An 18929-nucleotide genomic window follows, 5' to 3' on the forward strand; every position below is an offset into this window, starting at 1 on the left:
TGCAGGTCGGTTACCATATAAATAGTAAAGGGGGGTACTCACGGGAGAGATGTGTGCTGAGCGATCTTAACACAGACCGCTCAGCACACATCTCTCACCCCGCTCAGCACAGCGCGATGTGCTAAGCGAGGGGGAAAGCCGAAGGGGTGCCGCTCACTTCACACAACGGTGAAGTGAGCGACCCGCTAGATTGAGCCTGCATGCAGGCTCAATCTAGCACCGGCGATAGCGAAGCGCTGGGCCGCGCATCGCTATCGCTGGAGGGCATACACACGGCAGATCCGTGCTTAAAATCTAAGCAATCTAGCAAGATTGCTTAGATTTTAAGCACGGATCTCTCCGTGTGTACCCCCCTTAAAGGAACCATTAGCAGTCTTCCCTGATGCAAAGGACAGGTTTAGCGGATAACTAAAGTACCTAGGTGTAAATATCCCTAGTCGCCATACATGGCTTTTTTTTTTTTTTTTAAACTGTTTTTATTTTCTAATTTTCATAATGTAAAGAGTTACATACAGTGGTAATTCATAATAAAAAGTCATAAGTAAGGCATAAATACAGACGTACATCCCCGCTATAGCAGAACTGCGGGTATCTCAGTGCCTTGCAACTTGTGCCACTTACTTCCGCATATCCTGTATTCATACACTTTACATGATAAAATAATAATAAGGGGAAAAACAAGAAGGGGAAGGGGGAGACAAGACAAGACAATTCACTCCGTAGTCGCGTGGAGTACATACAGTACAAACAACTTATGAACTCATCAGCCTCAAAACAGCAAAGTATACACTTATATCAATTAGCATCCACACGCTTATAGAGAATCCAGGAGGTATTTTCAAAGAGCCTTTCAATATGGCCCTGTGTTGGAATGTCTAGGCTGTCAATGTAAAGCTCCCATTTCGAATAAAAGCGAGCAACCCCCTCTCAATGTCTGGCAAGGTGGCTTGGCGCTCGAAATAGAGGACCCGTAAAAGCACATTTTTTAATTCCCCTAAAGAGGGAGACGACTTTTTTGTCCAGTGATTCAGAATAACTTTGTTAGCCACCGTGAGAATGACCGTGAGAATGGGGGCAACTCGCTTCCTATCTGGACCAAGAGGCCAACCCTCAAAACAATTGCATAAACAAGCTATGGGGTCTCTGGCAACCCCCAATGAGAGAGTTCTGTTAATGAAAACAATAACTTTGTTCCAAAACGTAGCAATCTTCCTACATGCCCAGAAGCAATGAAAGAAGGAGGCCCTTGACACGTGACATTTTAAGCATTCACTTATCCCATCCGGGATCATATGTGTTCTTTGGGCTGGGGCTATATAAGCCCTGTGTAATAACTTAAAATACATTCCTGAAGCTGGGCCGAATGTAAATATTTAAATGTATATTGACAGGATTTCAGTGGGATTGATTGCACCGGGAAATCTGGTATATCCCCCGCCCAATTAGAAATCGTGCGATTCCATAGCTTTTCCTCCTGCATCCCCCGTAAATGATCATAATAATATGATAGACGATAAGTAGAAGCATTCGTGAGAGTGAGGAGAGTGGCTATCGGATCCTGTATGTCTGGGGAGGGCATAGGGACCGCCATAGTAGTGACAAAATGTCGGGCTTGCAGGTACATGTAAAAATTGGAATTTGCTATACCATATCTGGACCTCAGTTCCTCAAAGGACAGCATATGTCGTCCCCCAGGGTCAAACACATCTCTAATAGACTAAATTCCCCGCTCCCGCCACTGCTTAAAGTTAGCATTTTCCAGGCCCGGGCTGAAGCAAGGGTTACCCCAGAAAGTTGTGTATCGGGAAGAGGTCGGGTGTCTATGCAATTTGGAATTGGAATAGTGCCAGGCTCTATAGGTCTCAGAAAGGATATTATTCGTTTTAACTGCTGCCGGCAGTTTGTTCTTTGGGGTGTGGAGGAGGGCGCTGGGAGAGAAGGGGGCAAACAGGTCCTCCTCCAATGTATAATTGGTAAAGCAGGAACGCTGCCATAACCAGTCCGTGACATAACGGAACATCACTGCTCTACTAAACGCTTCCAAGTGTGGGATTCCCAGCCCCCCCTCCGCCCTTGGCAACTGAAGTTTAGCATAAGAAATCCTAGGTTTCTTCCCTCCCCATAAAAATTTAGAGAACATGGAATTCACCGACTTTTGTAAGGCCAAATGGCAACATCTGCAAAACATATGAGAGTTTCGGGAACACCACGCTTTTAAGGACCGTGGCCCTACCCATCAAGGACAAAGGCAAATTAAACCACCCGTCTAGGAGGACCCGGACAGCCGCCAGGACCGGTGCTACATTAACTGCATATAACAGTTCCAGTGACGTAGGGATCATTATCCCCAAATACTTAAGAGCCCTCTGGGTCCTAGGGAACTGGGATAAAACCGAGTGCCTATTGAAAAAAGACGCATCTCCCGATAGAGGCATTAGTTCCGATTTGGAAAGATTAACCTTGTAACCCGCAAAGGATCCAAAGCTGTCAATGATGGAAACTATAGGTCCTATTGACCTGCTGGGGTCAGCAATAAACAGCAACATATCGTCAGCAAACAGTGCTATTTTAACCTCCAGCTTGCACACAGAAATGCCTCTAAAGGAAGACGCGTCACGGAGGGCTATCGCCAGTGGCTCCAGGGCTAGAGCGAACAGCAGTGGGGATAGGGGGAACCCTTGACGTGTGCTTCTCTTATTGTAGTTGGGGGAAGAAATATAACCATTTCCCAATACCTGCGTGACAGGGTCTTTGTACAAGCGGACCAACACCTCTACAAAGGCAGATGGGGCCCTGAACCTATGTAGTGTATCAAATAAATGATCCCAAGTTACCATATCAAATGCCTTTTCGGCGTCAAGTGATAGGATAACATTGGTGCCCGTATCTGAGGAAGACTGTAACCTCTGCATTACTGTTAAAACTTTTCTGATATTCACAACCGCCTGACGGCCCCAAATGAACCCCGACTGATCTGGGTGGACAATAGAGGGCAATACAAGTTTCAACCTGTCAGCTAATATCTTGGTAAACAACTTATAGTCCGTATTAAGGAGGGAGATGGGCCTATAAGATTCCGGGAGTTCCAGGTCCCCAGGCTCGGACTGGCCCACAGGGGGACAGGGGAAACCACCGGTAGGCCCCATTGCCTGTGGGCCCACCTCCTCTTGGGATTAAGTTCAAAACTCTATCCTAGTGTACTTTAATTAGACATTATACATATGTTACTGTGGCCGGAGAGCCCCAGCCACGAGGCAAATGGCCGCTTTGGCACTGAAGGGGTTAAACCCCTAGTGCCCGGCGCCATTTTGAGGGACAAAGGGCGCTTGGCGCCAGATTTAAAAATGCTGTGGGCGCTAGGCGCCATGTTTATAAAATGTATAAAAGTGTACTTTTTGGATGTGCCGTGGTCCCGGACCCCTCCGGAGACCACGGCAGGGAGGACAGCCCCCGGCGCGCTCAGCAGAGTGTGCACGCCGGGGGAGAGGAGGCAGCCGCTGACCGCCGGAGTCCGGGAGCTCCGCTCCCGGCAGCAGTCAGTGTAGCCCCGGGCGCACTGGAGTGTGCGCGCCGGGGAGAAGGGTGAGCGCTGCGGCTGGGAGCTCGGCTCCCGCTGCAGTGCTCTATGTGAGAGCCGCCGCTGGGGGCCGGGAGCTCTGCTCCCAGCGCCTCAGCCCAGCACGGGTGGCCAGCCGCAGCAGCCGGGACGGACGTCCCGGGCTGCCGGGCGGCAAGGGGGGTGCGCTGCAGCCCGGCTCCCCGCCGGACGCTGCAGCGAGGCCACAAGACAGTCAGCGCCGCTCATGGGGGACCGGGCTAGCCGGCTCCCTAGCGGCGTGGGCACATTAGGCTGCCCAGCAGGATGGTGAGCACTGGGGTCCGGGAGCTACGCTCCCGGCGCCTCAGCGCTGAACAAAGCCAGAGTCACGGCGGCCGGGACAAGTGTCCCGGGCCGCCGGGTTTAGGTACAGGGGGGTGCGCCGCTGCGTGCGGCGAGGCCACTGGTTAGTGCCACCCTGGGGGGACAGGGAGAGCCAGCTCCCTGGAACCCCAGAGGCAGAAAAGCAGGCTGGAGGATGGGGGAAGCCAGCCCCATACCTCCAGCACTGAGAGGGAGAGCCCTAGCAGCCAGGCTGCAGGGCTAGGGAAGCACAGCAGTTAAATAAAACATTGTGTAAAATAAGGACATACAGTGTGTTGTAAGGCACTGCAGTGCCTGAGTATGTAGAGTCTGTGCAGGGCACAGGCTCAGTGTATAGTTACAGGGAAATGTACAGTGTGATTTAAAATGTAATGTATTTAAAGAGAAATTGCACTTACTTGATTGTGTGTCCCAGGAGGGGGGAATCCATGGCTGTGCAGGCTGATGGATTCTCCTAGACCTTTTCCCTAAAAACGGAATGCTTTCCCATCCAGCCTCACAGTTCCAATGGGCACAGGGAGAAAGAGAAGCAGCTTAGCTATAAAACAAGCTGAGTGGTTTCTTGGAGCTCCATGGAGATCAGCCGTAGTGGCCAGGAAACCTGGACCGGGGAGCCAGGCTGCCCAGCTCTGGAGCCCAAATCCAGGCTGCAGGCAGCGAGAGGGGTCCCGGGCAGGTTTCTGGAAGTCAGTTTAGGAGGGAAAAACTTCCCCCCAGCCAGACTGAACGGCACCGGGGAGTGCCCTGACTCTCCCAGATAGGAGGGTCAAAGGAGACCGACCACTCCCCACTGTCCATAGGGAACAATGTAAAGGTGTGCATGAGACCAGAGCATGCACAGCTCATGGGTAAACATTGATTGGTTGTGCACCACAGGGCGGGCTTACCCCCTGTGGTAAGGGGTCTTGGAGAGGGATAAAAGAAGGGCAGTTGGCCCATAGGATTGTGTATTGTAACATCTTCTTCTGCTGAAACATCTTAATTGTATGCTGTTGCCCCTAGCAATAGGGAGGAGCCTTTTTAAAGGTTATTTGAGCAATAAACACCTTTGCCTCAAGAAGACTGCTTCATCTTGTGACCAACAGGGTTAGGCCAAACCTAGCCCCGTCCTCCGGCTGTCCAGGGAAGCACCTGACGTCTCCAAGCTCCGCCTTCCGCCAGCTACCGGTAGAGGCCTAGCAAGTGGCTAGTGGGGATTCGTCGACACCACACAGGTGTGGTAAAGCAGTGCGTCGGCACATACAGAGCAGAACCGTGGTTCCAAACGCCACGGCAGGTTAGGAGTTTGGTGGTGGCAGCAAGAACCCGCCCACAACGCAGTGGGTGGAGTCAGTAACAGGCGGTTACTGACGGTAAGCGGGAATCCCCTATGTGGTCAGGCCTCGTGCGGCTTGACCTTCCATTCTGTGCGCAGTCGACGGGACGCGGCAAGCGGCGAGTGCTTCCGTACGGTACCGTCCTGTCACAGAAATTGGTGGCATAGTGGTGGGATAATCCCAGGCGGCTTTTCATCACCTGATTGGAGAAGCCGAGTTACTCAGGAGAGGAGTAACTGCAGCGCAGGAGAACGCACAAGATGGCGGAATTCAGCGGAATGTCCAAGGAGGATCTGGAGATCGTATGCCAGGGGAAGGGTGTGGATATCCCTTCCAACGCGTCCAGGAGCGTCATGCAGGCGGCGCTCAGGAGCTGGGAGGAGTCTCATCGGGCGGAGGTGGAAAGCACTGACGGCGTCAGCATCGCAGAGGACGGCCCAACAGTGGACCTTCGTGAGGAACCGGTGAGAACCACAAGCCCCGCCCTCTCTTACAGCAGCAATGTTTCCCAGCAATCCCTAGCAGGGCCAGGATCCCAACGTCCCAGGGGGGGCGACCCGGATACCCTAGCAGATCGGCTAGCGGAATTGGGGGAAAGGGCAACGGAGCAAGAGCGCTTGATCATCATCCAGATGTGGCGTGATGAGCGGGCACCACAGGCCGTGGTACCCCGGGAGCCGTTGTCAGCTGTTGTACACAGATCAGGACGTATACAGTTTGCCAAGTTTGCAGACAGTGATGGGGACATTGATGGACATTTACAAGTTTTTGAAAGGACTTGCAAACTACACGATCTACCCAAGTCGGAGTGGGTGAGACACCTTGTGCCCACTCTGCATGGAGAGGCCTTGGAGGCCTATCGAGGAGTGGCCACGGAGGACTGTGGGAACTACGACGAAGTCGAGAAGGCCCTCCTCCAGCGATTCTTCATCACTCCCGAGTCTTACAGGAAGAAATTCAGAGACTTGCCTAAGAATCCTAGCAGCACCCATGAGCAATTCGCCACCCAGCTGCGGCAGTACGTGGTGAAGTGGGTGAAGGATTCGGAAGCCACTACATGGGACGCACTGATCGACCTGATCTGCAGGGAGCAGTTCTACCGCAGATGCGCCCAAGAAGTGAAGGAGTGGGTGCTAAATCGGGAGCCACCCAGCTTAAAAATGGCTGCCCAATTAGCCGACAAATATGTGGCAATTCGGCCACGGGGGCAGAAGCGCCCCGCCAGCAGCCAGCTCCAACAGACTGTACCACCAAGGGGACCCCCCTCTTCAGCTCATCACCCCCAAAGACAAGCATCTTCCAACCCGGGTGCTCTTGGCCAGCAACCGCACCGCAGTGTCCCTGCAACTGATCAGAGATCATCGGTGCCACGACTGGAGAAGAAGTGCTACGGCTGTGGGAAAATCGGACATCTGAGGATGAACTGTCCTGCATCCCAAGCACCCCAGACTCGTGCCCCAAATCCGAGTGCTGGAGCCCGGCTCGCTTGTTTGACGAGAGGAGATGAGCCTACAGAGACTGTTCCCCCTCCAGTCAGTCCGATGGAGTGTGGCGAGAGACAGGTGCACTCTGCGGAGAGAGTCACCTGCATGGCCAAACAGCCCCTACACAACCTGTGGAGGCACCTGCAGCCAGTCCACGTGGGACCCCTGCAGGGAGAAGGCCTAAGAGACTCTGGGGCCTCAATCACTGTGGTGAGCCCCCACCTTATAGATCCTGCTGCAGTATTGCAGGGTCGCACTGCCACGATCACCCTGGCAGAAGGAACAGAAAAAGCGGTTCCCATGGCAAGAGTCTACCTGGACTGGGGAGCTGGACCAGAGTTGCGAGAAGTTGCCGTCATGGATGGTCTCCCAACTGATGTGGTCCTAGGAAATGACCTGGGTGGTGGGATCGTCACTACGTTTGTTGGCGCCATTCCCCGGAGTCAAGTTCCAAAACCACCGTTGACATCAGCTACTCCAGCACAGCCCAGCCCAGAGGAAAAGACTACAGCTGCTAGACAACTGCCAGCACAGCCAACCACAGCATCAACCAGCCCAGAGGAAAAGATCACAGCGGCTAGATCAGTACATCGACCCCGCATGCCTTTTGCCTCTGGTATGCCTACGTCCCCTAGCTACGCAGAGGATGTCGGTTCCAGCTCGTGTGATCCTGTGGGGGTGCCCAATGATGCTCCTGACCCAAGTGGTTTGCCAACTCCGGCGGTGAGTATGAGAAACCACTCTGACTTTTCCATGACTGACCCCTACCAGACTGACCCCAGTAGTCCCCACCTAGATCCCCCTGTAGTGTGTCCCAATTTAGGAGAGATTGAGGGCCACAGGCAGGAGTTTAGGGAGGCTCAACTCTCTGACCCATCCCCGAAAGGCATGAGGCGCCACTCTGGCAGCGGCCTTGACAGGGTTGGGGCGGGGAGGTTGACCTGGCGGGAAGGGTTAAGGTACAGGGTAGCCAGGAAAGTGGGAGGGGATAGACCAGATAGGGAATGTGTCCAACTGGTCCCCTCAGGGAACGTTCCTGCGCAACCGGTGTCGGTTGCCAGCGAAACCCCTTTGGACAGTAACCCGGAGACAGACCGTACCCTGAAGTGCCTGACACAGAGCTTACCCTGGTCTGGAATGTCGGATGACGCCCAGACCACATGTAAGGCTGGTGCCATGCGTTGGCAGCCGGGGCACTCCAGCGGTTGTGTTGTCTCTGGGCCTCTGCCCATAGGAGAACCCTTGCAGCAAGTTGCTGTGGACATAGCAGGTCCCCTGCCTGTGCACAGTAGATCGGGGAAGACACGCAGCCTCCCTGTAGTGGATGCCACACAGGATCCAGAGGCTGGTGGTCTGGCCGCCATCACTGTGGCACAGGTAGCGGACGAGGAGGAAAGAGTAGGCCTAGGTGACAGGGTAGGTTTCCCGAGTCATATGTCGACAGAAGAGGATTGGAGGGCAGGTCTGACAGTTAGGGCAGACAGTTGCCAGATAGGTATGACGGAGGTGCAGTGCCTGGGGCACCATGTGGGAGGAGACAGGGGTAGGCCCAACCCAGAGGGGGTGGAGGCAACCAGAGGCTGTCCCCGACCCACATCCCCCAGACCGGTACTGACCTTAGAACCTGTAAGGCCCTACGGACATGTTGTCATTAACTTTAGTCCTGTAGTGAACCCCTTGACAGAGATGGCTAGGAAGGGCATTCCCAAGTCAGTGGACTTTGCACCCGCTTGCGAGTTGGCATTCCAGTCATTGAAGGAGGCTCGGGTACCCGCTCCAGTGCTGATGGCGCACATTCTTGACCAGGACTGTGCGTTACGAACTACTGCGCCACTGCACGGACTGGGAGCAGTACCGAGCCAGAAAGAGCCATATGGGCAGGAGCACCCTGTGGCCTGTTTGAGCAGAAAACTGCTATGGTGGGAGGTGGGGTATGCCACAATTGGGACACCTTGGGTGGCACTTGTTTGTAACCAGCCCCCCGCCGTGGTGACTTACCACCCACCTGTTAGGTGGCTGCAACCTACCTTGGGGAAATTTGACAGACTTTTGTGGTGGAGCCTTGAACTTGGACTTCAGGTGGACTATTTGAACATTGTGCACCCACGAAGAGAGGCCCACTACACTATGGATGAACTGTCTAGGCCAGCGCCTACACATCCCAGGTAGCGTCCCCTTCACCCCAACGGACTGCGGGACCAGGACCCAAATCGTTGGGACATGGGTCCCTGGTTGACCCGCTTGAATGGGGGGGGAGGAGTGTGGCCGGAGAGCCCCAGCCACGAGGCAAATGGCCGCTTTGGCACTGAAGGGGTTAAACCCCTAGTGCCCGGCGCCATTTTGAGGGACAAAGGGCGCTTGGCGCCAGATTTAAAAATGCTGTGGGCGCTAGGCGCCATGTTTATAAAATGTATAAAAGTGTACTTTTTGGATGTGCCGTGGTCCCGGACCCCTCCGGAGACCACGGCAGGGAGGACAGCCCCCGGCGCGCTCAGCAGAGTGTGCACGCCGGGGGAGAGGAGGCAGCCGCTGACCGCCGGAGTCCGGGAGCTCCGCTCCCGGCAGCAGTCAGTGTAGCCCCGGGCGCACTGGAGTGTGCGCGCCGGGGAGAAGGGTGAGCGCTGCGGCTGGGAGCTCGGCTCCCGCTGCAGTGCTCTATGTGAGAGCCGCCGCTGGGGGCCGGGAGCTCTGCTCCCAGCGCCTCAGCCCAGCACGGGTGGCCAGCCGCAGCAGCCGGGACGGACGTCCCGGGCTGCCGGGCGGCAAGGGGGGTGCGCTGCAGCCCGGCTCCCCGCCGGACGCTGCAGCGAGGCCACAAGACAGTCAGCGCCGCTCATGGGGGACCGGGCTAGCCGGCTCCCTAGCGGCGTGGGCACATTAGGCTGCCCAGCAGGATGGTGAGCACTGGGGTCCGGGAGCTACGCTCCCGGCGCCTCAGCGCTGAACAAAGCCAGAGTCACGGCGGCCGGGACAAGTGTCCCGGGCCGCCGGGCTTAGGTACAGGGGGGTGCGCCGCTGCGTGCAGCGAGGCCACTGGTTAGTGCCACCCTGGGGGGACAGGGAGAGCCAGCTCCCTGGAACCCCAGAGGCAGAAAAGCAGGCTGGAGGATGGGGGAAGCCAGCCCCATACCTCCAGCACTGAGAGGGAGAGCCCTAGCAGCCAGGCTGCAGGGCTAGGGAAGCACAGCAGTTAAATAAAACATTGTGTAAAATAAGGACATACAGTGTGTTGTAAGGCACTGCAGTGCCTGAGTATGTAGAGTCTGTGCAGGGCACAGGCTCAGTGTATAGTTACAGGGAAATGTACAGTGTGATTTAAAATGTAATGTATTTAAAGAGAAATTGCACTTACTTGATTGTGTGTCCCAGGAGGGGGGAATCCATGGCTGTGCAGGCTGATGGATTCTCCCAGACCTTTTCCCTAAAAACGGAATGCTTTCCCATCCAGCCTCACAGTTCCAATGGGCACAGGGAGAAAGAGAAGCAGCTTAGCTATAAAACAAGCTGAGTGGTTTCTTGGAGCTCCATGGAGATCAGCCGTAGTGGCCAGGAAACCTGGACCGGGGAGCCAGGCTGCCCAGCTCTGGAGCCCAAATCCAGGCTGCAGGCAGCGAGAGGGGTCCCGGGCAGGTTTCTGGAAGTCAGTTTAGGAGGGAAAAACTTCCCCCCAGCCAGACTGAACGGCACCGGGGAGTGCCCTGACTCTCCCAGATAGGAGGGTCAAAGGAGACCGACCACTCCCCACTGTCCATAGGGAACAATGTAAAGGTGTGCATGAGACCAGAGCATGCACAGCTCATGGGTAAACATTGATTGGTTGTGCACCACAGGGCGGGCTTACCCCCTGTGGTAAGGGGTCTTGGAGAGGGATAAAAGAAGGGCAGTTGGCCCATAGGATTGTGTATTGTAACATCTTCTTCTGCTGAAACATCTTAATTGTATGCTGTTGCCCCTAGCAAAAGGGAGGAGCCTTTTTAAAGGTTATTTGAGCAATAAACACCTTTGCCTCAAGAAGACTGCTTCATCTTGTGACCAACAGGGTTAGGCCAAACCTAGCCCCGTCCTCCGGCTGTCCAGGGAAGCACCTGACGTCTCCAAGCTCCGCCTTCCGCCAGCTACCGGTAGAGGCCTAGCAAGTGGCTAGTGGGGATTCGTCGACACCACACAGGTGTGGTAAAGCAGTGCGTCGGCACATACAGAGCAGAACCGTGGTTCCAAATGCCACGGCAGGTTAGGAGTTTGGTGGTGGCAGCAAGAACCCGCCCACAACGCAGTGGGTGGAGTCAGTAACAGGCGGTTACTGACGGTAAGCGGGAATCCCCTATGTGGTCAGGCCTCGTGCGGCTTGACCTTCCATTCTGTGCGCAGTCGACGGGACGCGGCAAGCGGCGAGTGCTTCCGTACGGTACCGTCCTGTCACAGTTACATTATACTGCACAGGATTATGGTGTATTTTCTACAGTGCATTGCTGTTATTAATCTGGTACATTGTCATAAAGGTTAGCCAAGCCTTTGTGGTGGTTGGCCACACCTCCACTGTTGCCTGGCCACACCCATAAGCATGGGCCCCTACCACTGCATTTCCCCGGTGGGCCCTTTACGCCCCAGTCTGACACTGCAGGTCCCTACCTGGCATCGGCAACACCCTAAGGAACGCTGAATTAAAGAAACCAGGCAGGGCCTGATCTGAGAGTAGTTCATTAAAAAATACCTGCAATGTGTCCCGGATGTGGGGTAATAGGATTTTGTAGTAATCATTGGAGAGGCTGTCCGGTCCTGGCGCCTTTCCAGTTTTCAATGCCTTAATCACCTTTTCTACCTCCTCCCCCGATATGGGTGCCATAAGTGATGAGGCCTGGCTTTCAGACATCTGAGGCACAGTCATATTAGCCCAAATGGCCTCTTTATTGGGCAGATTACTAGGAGGCTGAGAATACAGTTGGGAATAAAAAGAGCTCAGCGCTTCCGTTATCTTGGCATTAGTCCGGACCCTAGTGCCATCGCTAGTGCGGAGGGATTTAATTACAGAAGAAGAGTGGCGACCCTTCAATAAGAAGGACATTGATTTACCCGGTTTATTACCATATCTATGAAAGGAGGCATTCCTATAAAAAGTGTGCTTGGCTTCCAAGTGATTCAGAATATTATCAAAAACGGCCTTCTTATTATTATAATCAGCCCTATTAGTTGGGGTTGGTGATTGCTTAAACCTTTGAAAGGAAGTCGTCAAATTCGCCTGGGCTTCCAAGTATGAGCCGTCTAATTGCCTATCCCTGTGTGCACAGTAAGACATAATAACCCCTCTCATGACGGGCTTAGACGCCTGCCAGAACATCAGAGACTTCTCGGACTCACAACCAGCGTTATTACTCTTGTAATCTAGCCATGCCGCTTCCAACATATTACGAAATTTCAATGAATTAGCCAGATGTGCCGGAAACTGCCACTGCCTCACCGGGCCCTTATCTACGTGTACCGACAGTTTAATCCAGCATAGGGCGTGATCCGAAATACTGATAGCTTCGATCCCAGCATCCATAACCTTGGGGAACATGTGCTCTGACAACAACAGGTAGTCAATGCGGGAGAGCGTACCATACGCAGCAGACAAGCAGGTATAATCCCGTTCCAGCGGATAGCACGCCCTCCACACATCCACCACCCGCAGTCGGCGTGTTAGATACTGAACACCCACTTTCGGGGTGCTATACCCCTGACTCGAAGCCACATTCCTATCCAAAACACGAGATGAAACTACATTGAAATCCCCCCCTAACACAATATTAGACTATATGACCATATAGTTTGTTCAACATATCCAAAAAAAACACTTTGGGGCGGTTATTCGGAGCATATATATTACATAGCAATAAGCGTGTGCAATCTACTGTGACGCCTGCAATAACGTATCGACACTGTAGGTCAGCCTTTATAGAATGAACAGTATGAGATAAGGACTGTCTTATCAGTATGGCCACTCCCCGTGCCTTAGAGGAGTATGGGGCCGAGGCCAATACCGACCACCGAAGTGTGTTAAGTTTGGCTACCTCTAGAGGGAGGAGGTGCGTTTCCTGCAAGAATGCTATATCCATGCGGAGCTTGTTTAGATACATAAGGATTTTTTTCCTCTTAGCCGGGGAGTTTATACCCCCCACATTCCATGTGCTAATTGCTAGAGACGACATGTAACTAATCTAAATAAACCCAATGAAGTGATGATGAGTACATAAAGGAAGTGGTGGTCCAGCCACCGCTGCTCCATCCACAGCGACACTTGAGCAGACATACAGGGGGGGACAAGACGGGACACAAAGAGGGTAACAACACAGAGAGAGAGAAAAAAGACAGAACAGGACAAGAGGCATTAACTCGCCTCTACCGTCCAAGAAATAAGAACTTCCAGCCATAAAGAAATCCATAAGGCTAACTTCAAACTTGGCGTGCTTACCCCTAGCACACCCCGGCCAATAACGACATTCAAAAAGATAAATGAGAATCCCAGCCTCCACTCAGCCCAACTGAACAGATTAAACTGAGGCTAAGGAAAAGAGGGTGTCTGGTACTTATAAACTAGATGAAAAGCATTTAGGCAATTATTCCCCGTTCATGGGTACCATACAAATAGCAAGCATATGAGCAGTCCCGGCCGGAACTCCCAGGCCGCATGTAACCTCCCACTCAGGGCCTATGATGTGGAACGTGGAGAAGTAGGAGAAGACGAATGTCTCGATTTCCTTCCTTCAGACAGATAACCAGCTGCGTCAGCTACATTAGAAAAGTCACGAAAGGAGTCCCCCTCAAAGAGCCGTAAACGTGCAGGGTACAACAGTGCAAACTTCCTGCCCTCCTGGACCAGGCGAGAGCAAATCTGAGAGAACTCCTTGCGAGCTCGGGATACTTCTGCAGAGTAATCTTGAAAGAGACGAATGTCCCCACCATCCCATGCAAGAGTCCTGTGCCTCCTGGAAGCAGACCAAATAGCTTCTTTATGCAGAAAGTTTAAACAGCGAAAAATCACCACACATGGCCTCGCGTTCTGACCCGTCCTGGGCGGTCCTAACCGGTGGGCCCTTTCCACTACCATGTCTGCACATGTGTCATGGATTTCCAACAACTCTGGGAGGGACACTTGTAAAAAACGATACAGGTCTGGCCCTTTAAGAGATTCTGCTAGGCCCATGATCATGAGGTTATACCTCCTCAACCTGTTTTCCAGGTCGTCTAATTTATTCATAACTTGGTAATAAGATTTCTGCATAGTGTCAGTATTCGTTTTTTTTTTTTAAACATTAAGGTTTTTATTGAAGAGTTTACACATAAAAAATGGGGAACAGAATAAAGAAATAGGGAAACACAGGGGAAGTCCGTAATGGTTACCATAAGCAAACTTAAACAACGCACAGTCTAAGGGGTATACAATTGGTTACATTGAACATACAGATACAAGAAAAGGAGAAAGCGCTGAAAGGAGACATGAAGAGGACATATCTAGTATCACGACATTCTCGTAGGAATAATTCTAGGAGGGATCGAGAACAGACATGTCTATTGGAGAGCTATACACTGTTAGCCTACCCTCTCTACTTCTATAATCAGACCATCCCAACCATTTCATGTGGATAGAGTTAGCCGATGAGGAGTATGTAGCCTCCGTGGTTTCAAAAATGAAATGTTTGTGGATCTTATTTTGGATGGACTCTAAGGTGGGAACACTCTCAGATTTCCATATCTGTGCTATAGCAGCTTTAGCGGCTATCAAAATGTGCCCCAAGACATAACAGTCACCTGCAGAGAGGGGATCCACGTACAAGTGGAACAGCGCCAGGGCTGGGTCCATTGGGATGCTAAGCCATAACACTATACCGGCCATACTTAAGACTTCTCTCCAAAGAGGTTGTATACGAGGACATGCCCAGAAGACATGAAAGATATCTCCCGTGGAACCACATTTCCTCCAACATAATTTAGATTGGGAAGGCCAGATTCTGTGCTGCTTGGCAGGGGTGAAGTAGGCCCTCTGTATAAGCTTGTAAAACATTTCTGAGTGGTTAACACATTTGGAGACTTTAAAACAAGACCCAAATATACCATCCCACTCTGCCACAGTAAAGGACCTATTCAAATTTCTTTCCCATAGAGTCTGAGTTTTCAATTTTTTCAGGGGGCCGTTTGACAGTTGAAATTGATACCACCACGTAATCCCATATTTATGCGAGGGTGTCTCCAGTCGGCTCACAATGTAAGCCGGAAGAGACAGTTTGTGGAGATGTGAGGGAGTACATGAGTGCAGCCAACTTCTCACCTGCAGGTATTTAAAGAAATCCTGAGTCCGAATCCCAAATCTCTCTTGTAATTGAGAGAAGGACATCAAGATGTCCCCTTCATATAAATCGCCCACAGTAGTGAGCCCCTGCCGAGTCCACTCCGCTAGGGAAACATTGGGGATCAATGACATAAGGGCAGTTAACGACAGGCAGGGGGCGGGCAAATTAAGCTCTTCTGAAGAGAGTACTAATTTATGCCAGGAATCTATGTTCGTTTTAATAGACTTGCAGGACTCGGCCCTACTCCCAGCAGCGGGCAGTGGCAACCAAAACATATCAGGGAGAGAAACAGCGTCTAAGCATGAGGCTTCCAGAATAACCCAGGGCTTCAGACTCGTGGTGTCAAACCAGTCCCTAGACTGACTTATCAGACATGCCGCATGGTACTTTTCTATATCTGGGAAAGCTACTCCCCCAGACAGTTTAGGCCGAACAAGAGTCTTCTTAGCGATTTTCGGTCTAGATCCTCCCCATACATATCTGGTCAAGACCTGGTTAAATTTATTATAAAAGAGTCTGGGAAGGGGCCTTGGTATGGCGCGAAACAGGTACATTAATTTCTGCAATAAAACCATCTTAGCAGGAGCAATCCTACCCAACCAAGACACCTCCTGCAGCATCCACTCCCCAGTCAGCTCAGTAAACGCTTTTAATAACGGGGCATAGTTACACTCAATCAAGTTGTCTTCTCTAGTTAGGTTTATACCCAGGTATCTCAGGGAGCAGGGAGCAGCAAAGTTATGGAAAAAACACGATTTTAAGTTCATTTTATCTCAATAAATGTGCATTTTCATGTGACCATTTGCTCTCATATTTGACCATTTTAGCGCTTTAACCCTTTCCTACCTACCCATGTTGTTGGGGGTCTGACCAACCCCATTTGTTTCAGCTGCTGTGGTGCACCTCCCTCATCAGCGCCTGGAGAAAATTCACCTTAGGGTGTTTTTTCCATACCTTTGCAGTTCCACATAGTCTTACTCCAGGCTGCGGAGATGGGGAGTTTCTCCACTTATAATGACAGACATACTAGGAGGATGGGTTTTCTCAGTAAATGGGACAACCCTTCAGAGAATAGTACTACTGATGTGACTAATCAATTGAAGAATGAATTCTATAAATTGGAGGATTTGATGAGATCTGAGACTAAGCATTGGCTCGACGGGGTCAATCTCCAGAAATATGTGGATAAAAATATGATACCTAGAGGCCTCAGACTTTTCAAACCCTCCATTTTTAACGGGAATAGAGAATTTGAAGAATCATGGGAAAAAATTCTAGATAGATGTTCCCTTAATTTAATGGAACTTGTAATTAAATATAGGAACCAGAAGGCCAAGGAGGTGGAGCTGGAGATAGAGTCCCTTAAAATCAAACTAGAACCCTTTGCTAGTACCAAGGACTATCAAGAGAGAGATCAAATAGTCATGGAAAGAATGACTAAGTTTGAACAATCGGTTGTAGACAGCAAATGTAAGAAATTTCAAAGGGATTTGGAAGATTACAAAACAGGACGTGTTAGGAATTATAAGAATACCAATCGAGATCCAAATAGGGAACACACCAACACAAACAGAGAGTGGAGGAAGAAAGACACACCTAGAACATACTCCACCAAATTTAGCATAAGAGATAAAGATACTCATCACCATTTCCCCAATCAATCCAATATGGATCAAACTGATCGGATGAACCGTACCGATCCCTCTTTACAACTGGGAGCCAGACCTAGGGAACAAAGATCCATGAGATTACAAGATGCCTCTACATCTGAGGTTTTTTTAGAAGAAAGACAAGGGGGAGGACGAGGACCGCTGTCGAGGTCAAATTGGGGAAAACAAACACCAAAAAGAAGGAGGTCAAGAAGTATAGAGGGTGCAGAGGGGGGAAAAAGAAGACAGCCAAGAGGGTGGGATTAATAGATCCCTTAAGATCCCCCAGTAACATCTTTAACCTGTCTAGTAAGAAACTCACTGAAACTGAGAAGTCTATACTAACTAAAGGACTCGGTTTCGCACCCACCAATACCCCCAATATATTTAATCTGTTCGTAGAACTGAACAGATTTATCCGCACCCTATGTAGAAAACGCTATTTCATCCAGCGTAATCTACGACAACATAAGGAAGAGGGCCTTGCGATTACCCTTGATTCAGGGGATGATCCGGCCCTTACCATCCTCCAAGAACTTCTAGATAATAACTCTGAGACTTCTGTTGATAATCCGGAAAAAATATTTGATGTCAATAGAAGTATTTTCAGACGCAAGTCAGAGTTCTATCCCCTCTCCTATAAGAGCCCAATGATAGAGTGCTTCTACAAGACCACCCTTAATGATTTCAGAGATCTGTGTCAACAGGGAAAAGCCAAAAATAAGAGGCCCCGCACTAATTTAAATAAATGGGAACGCAAAGCGCTACGAGATCTGACAAAAGATACCACACTGGTATTTAGGGAGGCTGACAAGGGGGGGGGCCTGGTGGTGCAGGATAGGATGGAATATATTGATGAGGCCAATCGGCAATTAAAAGATACTACATTCTATAAGAAGCTTGATTTTGACCCGACACAGAATTTTCTAAGGGAGTTTCAACATCTACTTGATGATGCCCTGACCGCTGGAGTTATTTCCAAAGACGAATTTAATTTTTTGTTTATTAAGCACCCCACTGTTCCGATTTTCTATCACCTCCCTAAGATACACAAGTCACTTAGTGCACCCCCTGGACGTCCCATTATCTCTGGTATTGGTTCTTTGTCTTCCAATCTGTCTTTCTATGTTGACTCTTTTCTCCAACCTCGTGTCTCGACGTTAAGGTCCCATATTAAAGACACCACTCATTTCTTACAACAGTTAAAAGGTGTTACATGGAAAGAGAGCTATGCATTCATGACTCTGGATGTACAAAGCTTATACACCAACATTCCACATGATCTTGGACGCGATGCAATAGCAAAGAGATTACAAATTGATGGTGACCTTTCTGAGAGACACAAGACTTTTTTGTTGGATGCCATTTCCTTTATACTTAAACACAATTATTTTATGTTTTTAGACACTTATTATCTCCAGGTGATGGGTACGGCCATGGGGACCAGATTTGCGCCGAGCTATGCCAACCTATACATGGGTACCTTTGAGGATGCCCATGTGTGGGGCGGGGACTTCGGCGCGAATCTGGTCCTCTATGGCCGATACATAGATGATCTATTTATTATTTGGGATGGGGATCTATCATCGGCACTTCACTTTGTTACTAGTTTGAATTCTAATCACTTTAATCTCCGTTTTACTCACTCCTATCACCCTGACACTATTAATTTTTTGGATCTAACATTAGAAGCCAGGGACGGCAAAATACATACCTCCAATTACACTAAAGAAGTGGCAACTAATGCCTATCTGCACTACCAGAGTGCCCATTACCCCCCTTGGAAGAAAAACATCCCCCGGGGGCAGTTTTTACGCTTAAGGCGTAACTGCACGGAAGATAGCAAATATCTAGAACAAGCAAACTCTATGACGGAAGCGTTTCAATCAAGGGGTTATCCATATCCATCATTAAAGAAAACCATGCAAGAAGTCCTACATATAGATAGAGACACTCTTCTTAGACCCAAAATCAGTAAGATTCAACCTTCAATAGAACAGGACAGTGATCACACGTATAATACTCAGCAAGAAAATTTGGCTTTCATCTCAACCTACAACAGTGAGAGTATGTCGATTAAGAGAATCATATGTAGGAATTTTGGGATGTTAAACCAGGACACATTACTAAGAGGAACCTTGCCACACAGACCCAAGTTCATCTTTAAAAAGGGACGTTCCCTCAAAAATATCCTGGCACCCAGTTATCTCAAAACAGTTCCCCCAATAGATACA

Source organism: Pseudophryne corroboree, chromosome 11 (assembly GCF_028390025.1).
Source record: "Pseudophryne corroboree isolate aPseCor3 chromosome 11, aPseCor3.hap2, whole genome shotgun sequence".
NCBI classification, from domain to species: Eukaryota; Metazoa; Chordata; class Amphibia; order Anura; family Myobatrachidae; genus Pseudophryne; species Pseudophryne corroboree.